Here is a 19,867-nt window from a genome sequence, read left to right on the forward strand (position 1 = left end):
TCTTAAATCTGCCTCCCTTAGAAGGCCAGAATACAGACCCTGTGACCATAAATCTGTAGGGACAATCCAAATTCAAACAATGCCATGGAATGCTGATTCTTTTGGTTCCAGCACAATGTTAATGAGGTCGGGGTCACGGGTATGATTAGCTTCCTCTGTATTCTTGGCACAAACTCCAGCTCTCTACCCTCTGGCTGACAACAGAGACCTTCGGTTCCTAAGAGTACTTGGGGGGACAACAAGGGAGTCCCACAAGAGCAGCTCTAGTGGACTCAAAGGACCCTTGATGGCCAAAGCTCAGAGGGAAGGCTGGCATGACAGATGTCCAGGTCAGGCTTAAAATTATCTGTATGAACTTGATGTGCCAGAACTAAGCTGAAACTTTACAAAAAGAAATGGGAAGTCCCATGGGCAAGATTTTAAAAATCAGGACACATATCTAAGCTAGAGGAAATTTAACTTGGTGTTAGTTTTTATTTTTTATTTGTTTACTTGTTTAGTTTTTGTTGCCAGTCCTGGGGCGTGGACTCAGGGCCTGAGCACTGTCCTTCTACCTCTTGAGCCACAGTGCCACTTCTGGGTTTTCTTTCTATATATGTGGTGCTGAGGAATCGAACCCAGGGCTTCAGGTATACAAGGCAAGCACTTTACCACTAGGCCATATTCCCGGCCCCTAGTTTTTATTTTTTAAAGTCTTAATGTTTTAAACCATGAAAGTTTTATTGACCACAATGACTGTTAGGGTGCCCCAGTAGCATGCCCTTAAAGACCAAGACTCTATTTTCCACTGGAGACCATCATGAACAGCAGGGCTGATCAGATTATCCTAAGCAGCCCCAACCACCTGGCCACACAGGTGTATACACAACCCATCACTTCTTTACCACCGCTTGCCTTCTTGTCTACTTAGTGAGGCCTCTTCACTCTTATACCTGGCTCCAGCTCTTTTTTGACATCTCAGTACAATATAAACATTCACACACGTATCAGCTTCATTTCTTTTGAATCTATTTTTTTATGAGTTGAGAGCAACAAAGACATACAAGCACAAGCTAGGGAAAAGCCATGAACAGTAAAGATCATATAAGCACATCCACTACCAGAAGGATTCAGATCAATACTGACTTAAGAGTCCTGATTAAGCCTGATGCCACGTTCCCTACTACATACAGCATGAATCTATGCACACAGGAATTACAGCTTCTACTATAGCAGACCCTGGAAGGACTACTATGACAGCAAATGCAGAAGTATTTGTGTAGACATACCCCACTACTAAAACTGAAGTTTTAGTAATAAAAAATGTGATTCTAGATTTTTAAAGTTGTAAGCTAAGCTTTTTAAATATAATATACAGATGGCAGTCATTTGTAAATATAAAACTGGTCAGTTGTAACTCTGACTAGCTGGTGTATTATTTTTCATCTCAGAAAATGGTTCACTATGGGCAAGAAAAACAAAGCTTATTTTTTAAGAAGTTATTTTGTCCTTAAGAAGTGTGTGGCATGTGCTACTCATCTAAAGATAAAATGAGTTAGAGCCGTCCTTAAACAACTGGCTAAATGCCTCAAAACTGGAAAACAACATGAGAAACTCAGCCCAACTGCAGCCTGCCCAGGAGAAAGGAAGCTTGAACTCCAGGTGCCCCTGACAATACAACTTGGCTAGAAAGAAAGAAAATGTTGAACAATAGAATCTGCAGAGGAAAAGGAGCCCCTCTGAGTTTTCCAGGCATGAGAGCAGGTTGTTACTAAAGACAGATTTCAGATCACACTGCTGGTTTGGAACACTGAAACAAAAAGAAAAGAAACTAACATATCAGAATAGTGCTTATTGAATTCAATGCTTCTCCACAATTCTACAGAAACACCTCTCAAATCATACTTACAGTGTTTCTGGAAACAGCCATAATGAGGAGGGGGTCTACCCTACTGTTTGAAGGGAAGTTACAGCCTTCAGACTTTGAGGTCACAGGAGACCCCAGTCCTGAGTGTACTCCTGAAGCCTTTCAGCTTTCGTAACTTTACAATAGGTAAGAATTTTAATTCTGTTCAGTGAGACAGACTTACAGTAGACACACTACTGAAGAGACTGGCAATGTTGTGACAAAAACCAGTGATAATTTTTTAAAAAGACAACCCACCAACTCTTTTATTTTTATTTAGAAAGTAACATGCCACTTTTAGAGAACTTGGAAAAATAAAATTACTTGCCCCAACCCCCAGTAATTAGTTAAAACTTTAGCCTCCGTTTTTCTAACCCAGTTAAGCAGACCAGGATGAGATGAAGTGCCCTTGCTGAGCATGCAGACGGACAATGATTAGTCATCCCCACTGGAATTACCCTGAATCCACCACAGAAAGAACAGTGGTGGCCCACAAGTCTAACAGCATGCCTGCAGTTCAACAAGCATGTGTTGGGGTCTACTTGGCACAATTTCAATTATTCCACAAATGAATGAAATGCAAATTAATAGCAATAGCCTCCCTCGGCCAGTGAGCAGCCTCGAAACAAGGAGGTTAAAAAGTTTAATTTCACAAATGCAGTCATGGTACCCCATAGACACTATGTGGAAAATGAACTATGCAACTTGTGGGCAGGGACAGGAGGGAGGAAAAACAAAGGAAGGGGTGGTATTCTCCAAAAAGAAATGTATTCATTACCTGACTTATGACGTGGAAACCCCTCTGTACAACACCTTAATAACAAAATTATTAAGTTTTTTAAAAAGATCCATTTCTGGAGCATGGAAAAGTTTGTCCTCCTAATATAAAGATGCTCTACATAAGGTAGGGAAATAGATGGTGGCAAGACTGAGCGTGCAGAACACTTGAAGTCCTGGGACCAGCGGACACAGAAGGAGCAGTTACCCATCAGCAATCCTTCCTCCTAGAATCAGAATCAAGCCACAACAGAGAGTGCTTTAATGAGACTCTAACACTCAACACCTTGGTTTCACCTATCAGCCTGGGCTACAAATCATACACATATACGTACACACGTACACACACACCCTCGTGCAGCAAAAGTCTGACAACCTGGCAGTGCCTTCTCCAACCTTCCTTTGTAATGATGGCACAAGGAAAAAATGGTTTCTAATGTAACCTGGCTAATCTTAGACATTGTTCTTTATGAACATGCTGAAATACTAAATATTCTTCATCCAAAGACTATAACCAAGAACACAATTCAGTATCTACTATTTAGATTTAAGTTGTAATTTAAGATTTAAAGTTTATTATTGTAGTTTTGCTACTTCAGTTAAATCTAACAAGTTTCACTCCCAAATAAACAACTCTGAAGCCTGAAGTTTGAAAAAAAAATATTTTTTAAAAAGTGCTTGCAAGGGCTGGGAATGTGGCTTAGTGGTAGAGTGCTTGCCTAGCATGCGTAAAACCCTGGGTTCAATTCCTCAGTATCACATAAACAGAAAAAGCTGGAAATGGCGCTGTGACTCAAGTGGTACAGTGCTAACCTTGAGCAAAAGCAGCTCAGGAACAGTGCCCAGGCCCTTAGTTCAAGCCCTAGGACTGGCAAAAAAAAAAAAAAAAAAAAAAAAAAAAAAAAAGTGCCTGCAAAAACTCCTAATCAAGATAATCAAGAAAATGTGATCTTAAACCAAAATCAGAACAATCACCAGAGGCAAAGTCAAAGTACAATAAGGTTCTCCTTTCTGATCTGTCAAATGTCAAAGTTAAAGTTGGGTACTTCTCATGACCTAGCTGATGGTATTAAGGTTAAATCAAGAAAATTTTTCAGGTAACATACCTATTAAAGTGCATTTGGTATTGTTTAGATGCACACAAAACTTGTTTACATCCTTACCACACAAATATCATCCTACATTTCTTCAATGTAATGCCTGTGTTAGGCTGCTCACGTGCTCTGTGACAAATACCACCAATTCATGGTGTAAACAACAAGTACATATTTATTTCTCACAGCTAGGAGGCTACACAGTTCATGACTAAGTGCCCACGGGTGTGGTTTCAGGTGAGGGCATTCTTCCTGACAGGCTCCTCCTCTGTGTGTCCTCAGCAGGGCGAGAGAAAGCTCTCTTCCTCTTTTATTAGGAACCTAACTCCCTCATGAGATTTCATCTATACCTAATCATCTCTCAAAGGCCCTACTTCCAAGTGCCAGTGCACAGGGAAGTCCTGACTTCAATGCTCAACATATGGACATATGGACTACATGCATGGCATCACTGTAATCACACATCCCAACTGCCAAACATTCAAAACCATTCTGTGTACATTCTGTGTTGTGTGTGTGTGTGCCGGCACTAGAACAACAACAAAAAAGCCAGCCGGGGCTTAGCTTTGCACTCAAGGCTAGCGCTCTACCACCTGAGCCAGTTTCACTTCTGGCTTTTGTGTGGGGTTAACTGATGACAAAGAGTGTCTCACACTTTCCTGTGAGACTGGCTTTGAACTGCAATCCTCAGATCCCAGTCTCCTGAGCAACTAGGAGTACGGGCATAAGCCAGCAGTGGCTGGCTGTGTACATCCCTTTAAACTATCTCAGTTCAAATTTAGAGAAGCAGACCGGCCAAGTTTGCACAATAACACCAGGATGAGCCTGGTCACTTAAGATCAAGATCAGGAATTTAACTATCCCCATGCAAGACTATTGAAAAGATGACAAATGTTGAAATTTTCAACCCGAAGGACACGAATTACCCTCATGTACAGCACTATTCAGAAACCCTCTACCAATCAGGCGAGAGAAGCCTCTCCAAGACCACCTGCTGCTGCTTTGGAAAGAACCTTCATCATTCATCTCTAGCTGCAGCCACTGCTCCTGCCTGTAGCCACTGTTAGTTTGGACATCTGTCCTGAGAAGGCTCAAGTTCAGTTTTCATTTCAACGGAACCAATATTCCTTGCCATCTCTCCACAGTAAGTGCAGCCACCTTGTTATAGTAGGAGCAGTGGTGGCCCGCCAGCCTAACAGCATGCCTACAATTCAATAAGCATGCCCACAATTCAATAAGCATGCCCCGGAAAAGAAAGCCTAGATAGAAAAAGCTGGCCAAAAAGGGTCAAAACAATGCAGCCTGAAGTTCAAGGAAGAACAGGTGTTTCTGGGTGTGGACCAGCAGTCATAAGTCCAGCTTCAAATCAGAGCTGCTCACTTTAAAATTAGGTATCCCTGCCTTCATTCCCCCTTTATCCTAGGATGATTATCGTTCAGTTTCCGAGCACTTACTCAGTTCTATACAAATGTAATTGGTCAAGCTGATTCTTTGACTTGGACTGTCATCACCACCACTGTATAGTGGAGCTAAAATTGAATAAGGTAGTATGTGACACATCTGAGAATTTAGCAAACTGGATCGGAGTCTCCTAAATTTTGGCCTCCTACTTTGCCAATTATATGCAGTAGAGAAGTTCAGAAGCTGCAGGTGTAGCTTTCAGAATACTGTTCTTTTTTTTTTATCATCTACTATGGATTTTTCCTCCTTACCTTGTCCTGCATACAGCACAAGTTCTGGAATTAAAGTCCCCAGTCTCAGTGGTCAGCAGGTACCCTAGATTCTGAACTATCTACATGGTAAATAAAATGTTTTGCCATTCCCAGAAGGCACGACTTGCTACAAAGATCCTTCCTCCTTCTATAGACCATTCATTGCCTGTCTCCCCTATCATGACTCAAATTATATTCAGGAATATTCATTTGCAGTGTAATTACTCTTCCTAATTGACTGCTCTTAAGACAAATGAGCCCCCCTCCCACCTGGTATCAGATGACTGCTATAGTGCTGCAAATCTCAAGAAGCTGTGCTGTTATGTGTGACTACAGGGAGAAAATACAATTATAAGAGAATGGTGGGGTTTTGTTTTCAATCAAGTAGTATACTCATCCAGCCCTTCCAATGCTATTTTATCAGAATCACATTTCCAATATAATCACAAACCTATCAGCAGCACCTGATTTGGGGGGGGGGGAGGGTAAATCTTAAAATGTTCTCCCTGTCTTTAAATCATTTCATCTCTCCACTAGCACATGTTCTCTATCTGTTAAAAATTTTTTTTTTAATGAATAGTTTTCCAAAGGAGAAATGGTGGGAAAGAAATAAGAATAAGCAAGGTTGGATCCTCTCACACCTGGTGAGGGCTGAGCTGGGGTGGGGAGACAGGCGGACCAGCAGCACCTTTCCACACTCTTGTCTGCTACTTTGGGTGCTACTTTGCACGGGAGTCACCGAAGATGACCTGCATCGCACTCACACACTCACGGCAGAGAGAAACGGGAGCGACAGGAAGTGGCCCGGGTAGGAGTGAGAGACAAAAGTTGGTCTTTTCTTTTCCTCGCGTGGAAAGAGCTCGTGGACCTTCACCGAAGCCCCCGGAAAGTGGGGCCGGAGGGAAGACAATCCTTCTTGCTTTTCTCAGTTCAAAGGCCCCCCCCCCGGGCCGCTGGATGAAAGGGGAAGACCAGAGGAACACACAAAAACCCGCGCGTGGGAAGTCCGCACCCCCCCACGCCCGCCGTGGCCCGGCCCGCCCCGCCCCGCGCGGACGCGGTCTCCCCACGGCCCGCCCGCCCCCCGCAGCCCGCAGCCCGGCCGCGGCGCTGCCCACAAGAATGCAGCCCGCTCCGGGGTGCAGCTGCCGTCTGCGGTCCGCGCGACCCACCCGCCACCGACCAGGCCGGGCGGGGACGACCTCGCGGCGGCCGCCGGCGGGCGAGCGGCCAGCGGGGAGCCGAGCTGCGCCCGGGACCCGCGCGCGCCGCCGCCGCCGGCCGGCCGGCCAGCCAGCCGGAGCCCGCGCCGGCCGCCGCCGCCGCTCCTCACACAACTTCTTCCACTTCTGCCGCCGGGCGGCTGCGGCGCGGGGAGAAGCGGCCGCTCCGCTCCCTTCCCATCCCCGCGCCCCGCGCCCGCCGGTCCCGCCACCGACCCCGGCCCTCCCGCCGGCTCTCCCCGCGCGGCGCGCGCTGGGCCCCGCGTGGCCAACTCACCCGGCTCCGGGCTCCCTCCGAGTCCGCGGCCGTCCCCGAGCCGGGGCTTCCCGTGCCGCCGCCTCCTCCTCAGCCCAGCCCCGGCGGCCGCTCGGGGGGAGGGCAGGAGGGAGGGGCGAGGCGGGGGAGGGGGCGCGGGGAGGGTCGGCGCCGCGCCGGGCCGCCGGGCCCGGAGCACTCGGGGAGGGGGCGGACGGCCCGGAGGAGGAGGGGCGGGGACAGCGGCTGAGAGAGGCTGAGGCGGCCGAGCCCGGGCCCCGCGCCGCCGCCCGCTCGCTGGCCCGGCGTCCGGGGGCTGGGGGGGGGGCGGGGAGGAGGGGTCGGGCCCGGGGCTCCCCCGGGCGCGGCGCGGGGCGGGGGCGGCCGAGGCCCGGCCTCCGAGGGGAGTGTCCTGCGGGGCTCCGGCGACCGTCGCGACCCGGGATCCCCCACGTCGGGAGTGAGAGGCCGGCGGGCCGGGGTGGCGAGGTGACCCCAGCAGTGCGCGCCCAGACTTGGGCTGGAGAGGGAAGAACGTGGGGCCCGGGGCTCGGAGGATCCGAAGCTAGGGGGAGGGGGGCAGGGAGCCTGGCCCCCCGCCTGGCCGGCCTGGCCCGCCGAGGACGCTCCGGGCTGCGCTTCCCCCCTCCCGGTGCCCAGAGCCTCCTTCATCCTGGACTGGATGCCCGGGATCCCCAACCTCCTCCCGGGCACCCAGCGCCGAGGCGCTTGACCAGTCCCCAAAGACATCTCGATCCAGAGGGAAGACCCGCTGCCTCCCGTCCCCACCGGGCGATGGAGGCCGCTGCTCACGGTGGCACCCAGCTCCTGCCCCTCACCTCCTCCGTCATCCCGGACCGCGACACCCACCGCCATGGGGTGGGCTGGGGGGGGGGCAGGTCAGCGACCCGGGAAGCCCAGGGGGGAACTGGACCAGTTGTGAGCACCAAGCTCCTTCTGTCAATGGTAGCTTTCCCCACGTTTCCATGTCTTCCCTTTCAGTGTCTTTCCGCCTGCCCCTCCCTTTCCAAGTCCACCGTCACCTCCTTGGTATTTGCTGGGTGAGAATTGGTAGCCCCCCAGTGGCCCCTCCCTGGTTACCTGTTATGACTCTTCTGTGCCCTTTGCACCCCTTTGCAGGTGTTTGGTTCTAGACCACCATTTTGCAGGGCACTGCCCGCCCCCAGAAAACTCTGAGGTGTTTTACCAGAGAAAATTCCTTAACATCTCAAACCTAGAGCCTGGCACTGTCCAGATAGGCCCCTCCCCTGCCCTCCATGCCTGTAACTATCCAGGCTGAAGTCTCTGGTGATCTTTCTAGAACATCTTCTCTCCTGACCAAGTTTTACTTCATCAACAAGGAGGCTTGCACTTCTACATCTCTACTTGAAGAAGATGTGCATGCTTAGGGAAAGCACAAGAGAATTAACGAGGTGTATGGAGGAAATAGGGGTTAGGAATAAACAACTTGAAAATCCATGTAACATTGCCGCTAGAGTACTCACAAAAACAGCCAACCATTCCGAAAACACATACTGGCAGAGTTTATGAGCCACATTAAATTCCTAATAAATATTACAGTTAAAACGTAAAACCTTACCTTTATAAAAGGTAAAGGTAACTGTAGAAGAGATTGTAAAGAGAGTTGTTTGAAGCTACTGAGTTGAGAAGATAAACACAACATAAGAGAACCCTCGGCCTTCTCCCTTCATCCCTTAAGCAGGTGAATAGGGTGAATGGGCCTCCGGAACAATACCAGGTATTCTCCACAATGCCACGAGTTCTTCTGTTGTGTTTTGTAGTTGCTGTCCCTTGATGGTGAGTATTATAGTGCTAGGAACACTTGCATATGAACTACCGCTACTATCCCCATTACACTTGTTTCCTTTCCCTACGCACTGCCTGTTAGCCTGTGTTCTTTATTACAGGCTCTCCCTTGGAACAGAAGCCTTACAGAGTGGCCTGTACTGCATCCCACACATTGTTGAGGACTTAACTACAATTTATGTTGAGAGTTGTTGCAGGCACTGGGATGCACCCATGAACAAAAAAGAAATGCAGAATGTCTGCCCTTGTGGGCTATGGTTACTGCAACATGGCATCAATGTTGGTTTGTAGTATTTGGTGGTATTATATGCTTTGGATGTAGAGAGCTTGACTTGGTACCTCATTTACATTTCAATCTCTTTGAAAACTAAGATTGAACTTTCTCTTTTTGTGTCTTCCAAAAGTCTGTCACAGTACAGACCTATTATAACATGTAAATTAAGGCATTTCCACCCATTTTATACTATATGTTATTGATTTCACAAGAGAGATACCTGGGAAATGAAAGTCTCAGTCGTTCGCAAAATCACATTTGCAGCTAGTTGGGCAATAATCAAAGCAACTATCCCCAGATAGGATTATTTGGATCTGAAGGAAAGATAAATTATACTTAATAGGAAGCAAGGAATTAGGGAGAAGAAACAGGGTGACTGGAGAAGAGGGGATACTACAGGGTATGGTTAAAGAAGAAACTACCTACTGAGTTCTTCAGAAAGCTAGTACTAGAGAAAGAAAGATAATAAAGGAACTTTGGGACATTGTGAATCTGCTTCTATCGTATGCTCCAGCCAAATTTTCAAGGAACTCTGCAAGGCATAAGTGAGGAGAAAATTAAAGGGTATCTACAAAGTTTAGTCAAATGACATGGAGGCCTTGAAAGAAAATGATTATGAGCCACTTGGATAGGTCATAAGGTAAAATTACAGTGGTGCCTAGCTAAAATGCATGATTTTGAACCGACTTGCCCATGCAGGGCTCTCTGTTCTCTGAACATCTGGACATTTGCTCCACTCCATCAGTAGGGCTAGATAGTTTCCATGTGTGAGCTCTTTTTATTCTATTACTTCTGAGTGTGAATGAGCGTGGCATTATATTAAGATATGCATTCATAAGAGAAAAGTAGTTGATACCGTTTCATGATTGGCAGCATTTTGAATATTGATTCACGTTACCTATTTGTCTTCATATAAATTCAACTCTCAAATATACTTCCCTACCCCACCCCCCACACACACTTTAAGAGATTGACACTTGCTAAAACTGTTTGTCATCATAGAACATCAATGCTAAACACAAACTTGGAAATCAATGCCTTTTGAAAATCAGAAAAAATTTAAAAGCAATGATTGATTTAAGTTGAAGTTAGTCTCTTCAAGGAAAGTAGGGGAATTCTCGTCTGTCAACACAGTCTGTGCATGGGTCATTCTGCTTTTTTATTCCATGGATGTAATTATGCACATACTTTACTAAGTATCATTAAGGGTTGGGAAAAGTTGACTTTGAGCAAAAGGACTTGAAAGACTCAAGTGAAATCAACCCTCTGACCTGCCTGAGACAGATGCCATCTTTGTGGCTGTAGAAATAACTTGACCAAATTCACCATGGACTTACAAAAAGCACATCTTTTGGAGAGGAACAGTAGTAGGGTTTGAATACAGAGCCTGGCTTGCCACGTTACCCACACTCCCAGCCCTTTCTTCTGGATTTATTTACCGATTTATTTTCTTATGTGTTTGCCTGGGCCAGCCTAGACTAGGCAGAATCACAATCCTTCTGCTCTCTGCCTCCTGGGTAGCTGGGATTACAGGTATAAACCACTGCTCCTGCATCTTAATTTCTACTTTCAAGTGGCAGTTTTTAGGTCAAGGATAAAAAATGAAGCCCATAAATACTAAAGAAATGGCCCTCTTTATGCTGAAATCACACCTGGTTGTCAGTTGACACTGCAGGAAAGGAAGTAGATGTTAGACATAAAGTTCTGTGGGCTCCCCATGAAGATCTCAACAATTTATTGAAGACTCTTTTCCCTCATGGACATGATAAGGACACTGCCCATATTCCAATCCAACCAAAGAAAAGCATGGCCTTCAGAGTACTTCAACTATGTGTGATAAGGGAAATAAACACCCACAACGCTGGGCACTTGTGTACTTCCTATAAAAACTGAAGACTCTTGGCCACTTTCATAGCCTACCTCTTCCTTCCTTCCTTTGTCCTCCTTCCTCCTCCTCCTTTCCTGGAACTTGAACTCAGGGCCTGGGCACTGTCCCTGTGCTTCTTTTGCTCAAGGCTAGCACTCTACCACTTGAGCCCAGCACCACTTCCAGCCTTTTCTATGTATGTGGTAGTGAGGAATTGAACCCAGAGCTTCATGCATGCTAGGCAAATTCTCTACCACTAAGCCACATTCCCAGCCCCCCTCCTGGCATTTCTTTCTTCTACACGTGAAGTAGTTCTAATTTGCCCACAGACTCTTTAAAATTATAGTCTGTATTCCTGCCTCTAATTTCCAAACTTGACTCAATGCACATTTGGTAAAATTCAACCTAAAAAGTGACACCGCACTACCATTCATTCCTTCCTGTTGTATCACCATAAACAGATCTATCTGGCCTTTGTCCAGATGAGTTTACCTTTTAAGTAAGGTGGAAATTTCTATATGGTGAGAATATTTTACTGCAGTGTTGCTTGATAAGTTGCATATAAACTCTGTACCATTCTTAACTGCTTAAAAACATGTAACTGGCAAACTCAATAAACTGAATGTACTCACAGTGATTCATTTTCCTGCATTATAAACTTTTCTCAGAAGAGCTACAAGATACGGGAAGCCTGAGGTATTTGCTGTCTTACAGTATTTGTGACAAGCATAAAACCAGCCAGAGAAAGTATATGCTGGCCCTGTAGAACAACAATGCTGTGCATCTGGTCTGTGACTTGAGTTTCCAATAACTTTATCTTTGCTATTATGAGTCGTGTTATTTGGAAACCTCACCCTCACTAGTACCTACAATAAAATATGGGAAACACTCAGCATAATTCAATAGCAAGGGTAAAAACGAGAACTTAAGGAAAACTACTGTATTATTTTCATTCATTCATTCATTCATTCATTCATTGTGAAGTGGATACTGTGGTAATCTGGCTCTAAGGTGTTGTGTTTTTTAAAAATCTTATCTCCATTTGAAAATCTTGCTTGCAAAGAACTCTTTTCGTCTTTTCCCACTCAATTTTCTAGAAACAAGAAGCACAAAAATGCCCGTCTATTGCCATGATTTGGATATGGTATGTATGTTCTCTCTAAAGGTTCATTTGTGGGGAGCATGACCCTCAGTGTAGCAATGCAGCCTTTAAACAGGAAACCCCAGTGAGAAGTATTTTTTTCCATCAGAGGGGCCAGCCTTGGGAAGTATTCATGTAGTTCTTATGGGACCTTGTTTAGTTCTCAAGAAAAGAATTGTTATACAAGAACAAGACACAAAACTATCTTCTCGTTCTAATTCCTGTCTCAGCATGTGGTCTCTCCTGTGTATTCCCATCATACAGCCATGTGCCATGTGATTCAGACAAGAAAACCAGTTCCAGAGCTCAGCAGAAGTCATGTTAGTGTCTTGAACTTCCACAACTGAGTGCTAAATAAACTTTTCTTTCTAAAATTCCAGCCTCAAATATTTTGCTATAGCAATAGAAAACAAACTGACATGCCCCTAAAACTAGTCATAGTTGACTGAGGCATCTAATTTCATTCAGTGCCACAGATAATATATATATGTATATAAAATTTCTTTTCTAAGAAAATATTGAGAATCCTTGATTACTTCAGCATTCTTCCTAGTTTCAAATGGGTTTGGATTTCTTTCTTATTTGATGTAGTAGAAGAAAGAACAAGCTCCTCTTGTCAAGATTACGTTTAGCTTTTAACTTCCCAGAATCAAGAAAAGAACAACATGAAATTAATGATACAGTCTGGTAAAAGAATCGTAGCTGCTTTTCAGGTCAGGCAAAGTTTTCCCTGGTACTAGTTTCTAAGAGAAAATGAACTTTGGGAATCCTTACATAAGACACACTGGACTCTAAACATGTAGGTGCAAAATCTTTGCTCAGGGAAGCAAAAGAATCTTACCCTACAGAAGCAGTGAGAGTAGAAATTAACAAGAAATGACTGAATCGTCTACACTGTGCTTCTGTCATGGTTGAAACTACATTATCTAAGTTTAACTTCGACTCAGAGTCTACACTCCATGCCCTCAATTAAAAAAATAATAATAAAGAGCTTTATATTATGCAAAACATGAAAAATCAGTCTTATTTCCTTATCAACCTCACATCTTTCTCAAATTTAAATCTTTTACAATTCACATAAAACTCATTAGACACCTGTGACCTATATTCATTTCAGAACAACCATGGGAAGATTTTCACTGAAAACAAAAATTAAGGATGAGGAAAATTTATACAGCTGAGGTTAGTTCTAGCTTTTCTTCTAAGAAATAAATGCACTATGTGAACTATTTAAAATAACAATCACACATCCCTGAGTTTAAACCCAGTATTGCCAAATAATAAAAATTATGTTCAGTCACTTTGAGGTCATATAAATGAGAACAACATAAAATGAAATTAAGAGAAACTATAAAACTGGTGACAAAGTTATATCATCAGGAAAGCAAAATTAGTTTCATTGTTGAAGAATATTTTCTTTAAATATCTTTTGACATTTTGCTATTAGACAAATGTCTCAAAATAACTATAAATGCCTCTCTCGTTTTTCTAGAGTGTCCTGAGAAAACTGTTTGATACTCATGCATCAAATATATTGCGTGTGTCTTTACTTTGACCTCAAATAGATTTTTCTGTTTCCTAGATGTACAGACAGAAAATGAGCTTGATAGGAAAAGATTATGGGCCTTGGAGTCCTAGAGACTGTGCACAAGTCTCACCACCTACTCTAGTTGCTAAGTTATTTTAGGTGAGTTACCTCCTGATCTTGGTTTCTGCATCTTTAAATAAAGATAGTATTACCTACTGCATATGATTAGTCTATTATATCATCATGATTGTATGTGCAAGTGTATATTATAATACCTTGCATTACAGGTGTGAATATGTATGTCCCTTTCTTCCTTCTTCCCTTGACACCCATACTCTTGCAAAAAGAACATTCTTTCAGTTCAAGGAGACCATCCTTTGCCAGTTATACAGTATTCCTTTACTGCTTTATAAAAATGAAATAATCATCGAAACATAAGGCATAGGATGGACATGTGCTAAATGGAACAGAACTAGGAATCCAGAAGTAAATCCTCATATTTTTGGTGAATAGTTTTCAGCTAAGGTTTGAAGATATTTCCATAGAGAAAGAAGAGCTTATTCAATAAAAGGAGCGGATGCAACTCTGTATACACATACAAAAATATGAGTATTAACCCAACTTCATACCATCCAAAAAATTAGCTCAAAATGGATGGTAGACTTAAATGTCGGAGCTAAAACTGTAAATCTCCCAGAAGGATACATAGGCAGAAGTCTTTATGACTTTGGTTTATGCAATAATTTCCTAGGGATGATACCAAAGAAAGGAGGAATGAAACAAAAATTGCATAGATTGGATTTAATCAAAACTGAAAGCTGTTGTGTAAATCATTTATCTGGCAAGGTACTTGTAGTCAGAATATATGGGAACCTTTTTCCCCCTTCTGTTCGCAGGGGATCAAGCCCAGAACCTTTTGCACACTAGGCAAGCACTACTGTCACCAACTATACCCCCAGGTGCTCTGATCACATGATTCTGTCTCACTACAGCCTGTGCACTTGTGAAGAACCACAATGTAAAGGGGAAGCCTGTGTGATGGAGCTAGTGCAGATCCCAGCTTGCAGAACTGGTGGGTAGCCAGGGAGGGAGAAGAGGTCAAAAGGTGATGTCCAGGTTTTCAGGCTGCTTGGTGCATGCATAAGAAAGAAAGAACATTAATCCCTACCACAGACCATCCAAAACACTAGCTCAAAATAGAAAAGCATGAGACAGCAAACAGGGACAGCCTGATAGCTACGGCTGCCTGGTGAACACCATCTTATGTTCTCAAAGGTGTAAAGGGCTAAGGGCCATGGGCTATACAAAACTTGAGCTTCCTTCCAGGAGTCTTAGAATCCTTCCCTTTGACATCGGAAGCAAGTCCAGCTACATCTTCCTTGGTACCTGTGCCAAGGACAGGGCTTCAGGTGGTAGAAAACAGCAACTACTGCATCAAAAATGGAGATTGCACCAACATCAATTGGTGCTGATGATTATAACTCAGTGCTTTCAGTGAAATGAAAAATGTCTGCTAACAACAGGCTAGGGGAAGAGTCTAGGGCAAGAGTCAAGGTATAGTATCACCTAGGTTCTCAAAGAAGTTAGGTGACTCCCCCAAAGTTTCTCCAGGTTACATGGAGTAAATATCATTGCCAAGTATTATGGAGACACAGGAGGTACATCTGTGATCTAAATAAGTATTCCTGTGACGGATTATGTGGTTTAATGGTAGAGTGCTTGCCTAGAATTCATGAAGCCCAGGATTCGATTCCTCAGTACCACATAAACAGAAAAGCCGGAGCACTGTGGTTTCAGTGGTAGAGTGCTAGCCTTGAGCCCAGAGAGGCTCAGGGACAGTGCCTAGGCACTGAATTCAAGCCATAGGACCGCCAAAAATAAATCAATAAGTATTCCTAATGGGTATCACCTCATTAAAACAAGTTCAGCAACTATATAACAATAACAACTACCACAGTCCACTTCTTTGGAGCTACTCTTTTGCAGTTATATACACCACTGCTTTAGAAACCTCTGTAGCTTATCTACCTCAGAGAAGACTTAAATCCTAATGGAATTATTGATTCTCAAGTCCACCCAAAGTTTTAGAACAACTCTTTAATGCACTTATTGATTGCTGATGAAATAAAAATTAACATGAAAAAATAATCAATGGACATATCCTAAAAATAAAGTCATACTAGAAATCCTCTCTGTCTTTCAATGTGGGATTCTATCCTTGCAAATTTCACTTAGAAACTGATCTCCCTTTGACCTTATAGAAAATAGCCACTTCAACAGAGGATGACAAAAAAGGTAATGTGTCTGTTCAAACATCACCACTTATTGAAAGTACCGTTTAACCTCATAACCCTCACAAGCAAAAGCAGGTGCTCTATTTACTGATAACTTAAAAGGTAATTCAGGAGAAACATGCCAAACTTAGAAAACAAATCATGAAATCTTCCTTACTCTTTGTTTGCCCCTGGCTGAGGGCTGCCTTCTCTTTCAGTTCAGAAGACTTCCCAGCTTTCCCAAGCTCCTAATGATATTGGGAGCTTGAGGAAACTTCCCAGGGCCTGATAATAACAATGCCAGCATCCTGCTAATATTTTAATGCAAGCAATGGTTCATGCATTCAGTGATGCTCAAGGAACAGTATAGTTTCATGAACCGACTGAGAAAAAAAAAGTTTCAATCTCTCTCACTTCTCAATAGCCTGAAGTTATATAATAATCTTGTGGGTTTTAATTAATTTGGTTTTATAGGTATTCGTTTTATGCATCAGGATTTTAATAAATGCAGTTTTATTACCTTTTCTAAACCCCCAGTTTCACAAATCTTCCTAGAAATTATTATCAGAGGATTTTTTTGGGAAAAGCATTGTGTGGACTACAAACTGTGGTTCTGGTGGTTTCGGTTATTATCATGAATAGTTCAGATAGGAATGGAATGAGAGCCAGCAGGGGTTCTTTATCTCCATTGCCCAGGCTTTAGGCAGGACCTTGACTTTATTACAAGCTATTTTTTTTTCCAATAAACTAACTAACCCAAATATTGTATATGCCAGTTAGAAAGCAAAGGAATGCTTTTTTTAAAAAATACAGTTAGAGGTCTAGTTTTGTCTGTAGTTTGAGAAAACATAATGAAACGAACGGACAACTTCAGCAGAGACTACTTGTTCTTTTGGAGTCTCATGATTAATTTGTCAGACCCTCTCAAGAGTCAGGATCAATTGGACTCTTCAATAGAGCAGGTAAAACAATGAACTCAAAATGTATCGAAGACTTAAGTGTAAGCTGGAACTGTAAACCTCCTTAAATAAAACACCAAACAATGATGCACTACAATCAGTGAGGGAAAGATGGCAGAGCTGCTTGCATAGTTTTGTAGTGCAGGTTGGCTGCTTCCATATCTCCTCCTATGCTGAAATTACAGGCATGTGCCACCACACCTGGTTCAAGCATCCGTTTCTCTCATTGAGACCATGCTGTAGATAGCCTTGTAGCTTTTATCCCCCCAGGTAACACCAGGACCTAAACATTTCCTTCTGTCTGCTCCAATTTTTTTTTTTTTTTTTGGCCAGTCCTGGGCCTTGGACTCAGGGCCTGAGCACTGTCCCTGGCTTCTTCCCGCTCAAGGCTAGCACTCCGCCACTTGAGCCACAGCGCCGCTTCTGGCTGTTTTCTGTATATGTGGTGCTGGGGAATCGAACCTAGGGCCTCGTGTATCCGAGGCAGGCACTCTTGCCACTAGGCTATATCCCCAGCCCTCTGTCTGCTCCAATTTTAAAACCCGCCCTCTCATCAAGGTCTGAATCTGCCCCTGTCAGTGACCAACCCAGAGTGCACTTTCCAAGAGAGCTCTCACCGTCTGCATCTCTTTTAAGTCTTCAAACCTTCAATGCTTCTGCCACTAGCCTGGGAAGGCCAAGGCAGGTCTAGGGGAGAAGACTGGGATTTACAGTGACAGTCCATCTGGACCACTGGTCTAGGTTCTAGGCCAGCTATGCCACGTAATACCAAGACCTTATACAAGGTGTGTAATTGATGTTTCCATTTCCCCATCAGCAATAGCAAGAAACAACATTATTCTTATCTCCTGGGATTGTTGTGAACACAGGTACAGTGTTTTTTAACAATGCTTGGTCCATAATGAATCTTTAACTCACTTTAGCTGCTATTCTTATTATTAATGAGAATCAGCCGGGGATGCAAACTCCTAATTTCCACTTGCCCTGGAGGCCCATGGACCCTTTGGCTAACTTATCAGTATTTTTGTTTCCTTTGTTCTAAATCTATTAGGATAATATCTAACAAGGTTGCTGTAGGAACTGATATTTCTCAGCACTTAGGGGAAAAGGAATTGGCATCTGAGCTCTATGCCAAGCTTCTATAGGGCGGCTCCTGGTACACAGCATGTGATTACAGACATGGACTCCTTGTCCACCCCTCTCCCCTCCTGCAACCTCGGCATAGCGTTCTGTGAATTAAAAGGGGACAGAGCTAGGGGTGGAGGCTTTCAAGGGCATGAAGTAGGGCACAGGTGCTGGAATGTACTGAGTAGAGAAGTCTGCTAGAATCCACACGATCCCAAGACCCGCCAGAGAAGGAATCCCACGGCCAGTCCAAGTGTTCTTAATTTGTTGCTAATCGAATGTTCTGGCTGGAGGATATTTCCTGCTGCGGTAGGGTGGGAATGTTCCTGTGAATGTTTTTATCAGAAAGATCTGATTCCTCTGTTTACAAAATATCTATCACTTGTGGAATCAGGGAAATGGAAAAGTTTCTGATGAAATTGGCACCATACGCAGTTCCTAAGCAGAAGACTCCTTTGTCGAATTTCCTCAGGATTCCTGGCTGGCTGGCACAGCCCAGGCCAGACCTGAAGCTGTGGAGAATAGCACAGATAGAGCCCCTGGCAGTTGGCCCCTTTTCCCTATAAGTATAGCACATCGCTTGGTCATTGTAAAACACTTAGTCTTCAAGTATTTCAACAGCAGAACTTCAAGTATTTGAAAGTAACCCAGGCTGACCTTGAGCTCTGAATTCTCCTGCCTTCCTACAGCCAGAATTCAAACACAGCCCTCAACTGTATTCTTTGTGAGTGCTAGACCGCTCTAGGAGCAACTGCCCTTGCTTTCGTGTTTCTGCGAAGCTCAGCACTGTGACCTCAAGATCACACTCAGTGCCTGGTTCACTGGAGCCATTCACTGAGCATCTGATGAAAGAAAAGATAGATGGATTTGATTATCCGCTGCCTAAGGGTATTACATAGCTTAAAAAAAAAAAAAGCAAAGAAGTAGCCAAAACTAAAACCACCAATCTCCCCACATAATACACAGTTTGGCAAATAAAGAATTTTGGATCATACGGAAGAGTTATGAGGAGGTGATCACTGGAAATTGTGCAGTCTTGGAAACAGACCAGAAATGTTCAGGCCAATCCTGAGTTCTTTCTATACAAGATTGCAGCAATAAATTGCGTTTACGAATCATTTAAATGAACCACAAATGGAAATCTGAGATAAGCTGACATTCAGACTCACTTAAACTCTGTATTTACAGAATGAACCCTCTGCAAACGGCCTCAGGGTTATAGTTCTTTCGGACTTTCAGCATTATTGGTATAAGATGTAGTGGGCCTAAAGTACTGATGGTGTGAGGATCCTATCAGAAAGCAAGCAAGGAAGGTGCTTTTCTTCCTAGCTGCAAGGTTTGGAGGACAAACTGCTTTTGAAAAGGGGAAAAAAATAAAAATAAAAAAAAATAAAAGGGAAAAAAAGCTAAAAGAAAAAAAAGTAAAAAGCAGATTTGTAGAGGAGAAAAGTAAAAAATATAGTATGTAAAAAAGACAAGACTAAGGATGAGCAAACAAAGACAGGATTAAGTGTTCAAGTTCTGTAAAAAGGAGAGCTTGGCCTAGCACCTGTGGCTCACGTTTGTCATCCTAGCTATTCTAAAAGCTGAGATCTGAGAATTGAGGTTCAAAGCCAGCCCAGGCAGGAAAATCTATGAGACTCTTAACTCCAATTCCCCACCAAAAAGCCAGAAGTGGCGCTGTGGCTCAAGTGGTAGAGTGCTAGCCTTGAGCAAAAAAGCTCAGGGACAGCGCCCAAGCACTGATTTTTTTAAGAGAGAGAGAAAGATCTTTGCTGGATATTGGTGACTCCTGCCAATAATTCTAGTGATTCTGGATGCTGAGATCTGAGGATTGAGGTTTCAAGTCAGCCTAGGTAGGAGAGTCCATGAGACTTTCATTTATAATTAACCAACAAAAATACAGAAGTGGAAGTATACCTAATG

At 43.7% G+C, this 19,867-nt stretch overlaps 1 protein-coding gene across 2 annotated transcripts in view; it reads right to left on the bottom strand.

The window, feature by feature from the left end:
* Window positions 1–7,093, bottom strand: part of Lhfpl2 (LHFPL tetraspan subfamily member 2) — a 137,674-nt gene extending 130,581 nt beyond the window's left edge. Inside the window, exon 1 of one of the 2 annotated variants that reach the window (XM_048331578.1) lies at window positions 6,969–7,093. The gene's annotated coding sequence lies outside the window, so the exon portion shown is untranslated. The remainder of the gene's footprint in view (window positions 1–6,968) is intronic. The other variant, XM_048331577.1, reaches the window with a different exon arrangement.
* Between the last annotated feature and the right edge of the window lie 12,774 nt (window positions 7,094–19,867).

Source organism: Perognathus longimembris, chromosome 22 (assembly GCF_023159225.1).
Source record: "Perognathus longimembris pacificus isolate PPM17 chromosome 22, ASM2315922v1, whole genome shotgun sequence".
NCBI lineage: Eukaryota > Metazoa > Chordata > Mammalia > Rodentia > Heteromyidae > Perognathus > Perognathus longimembris.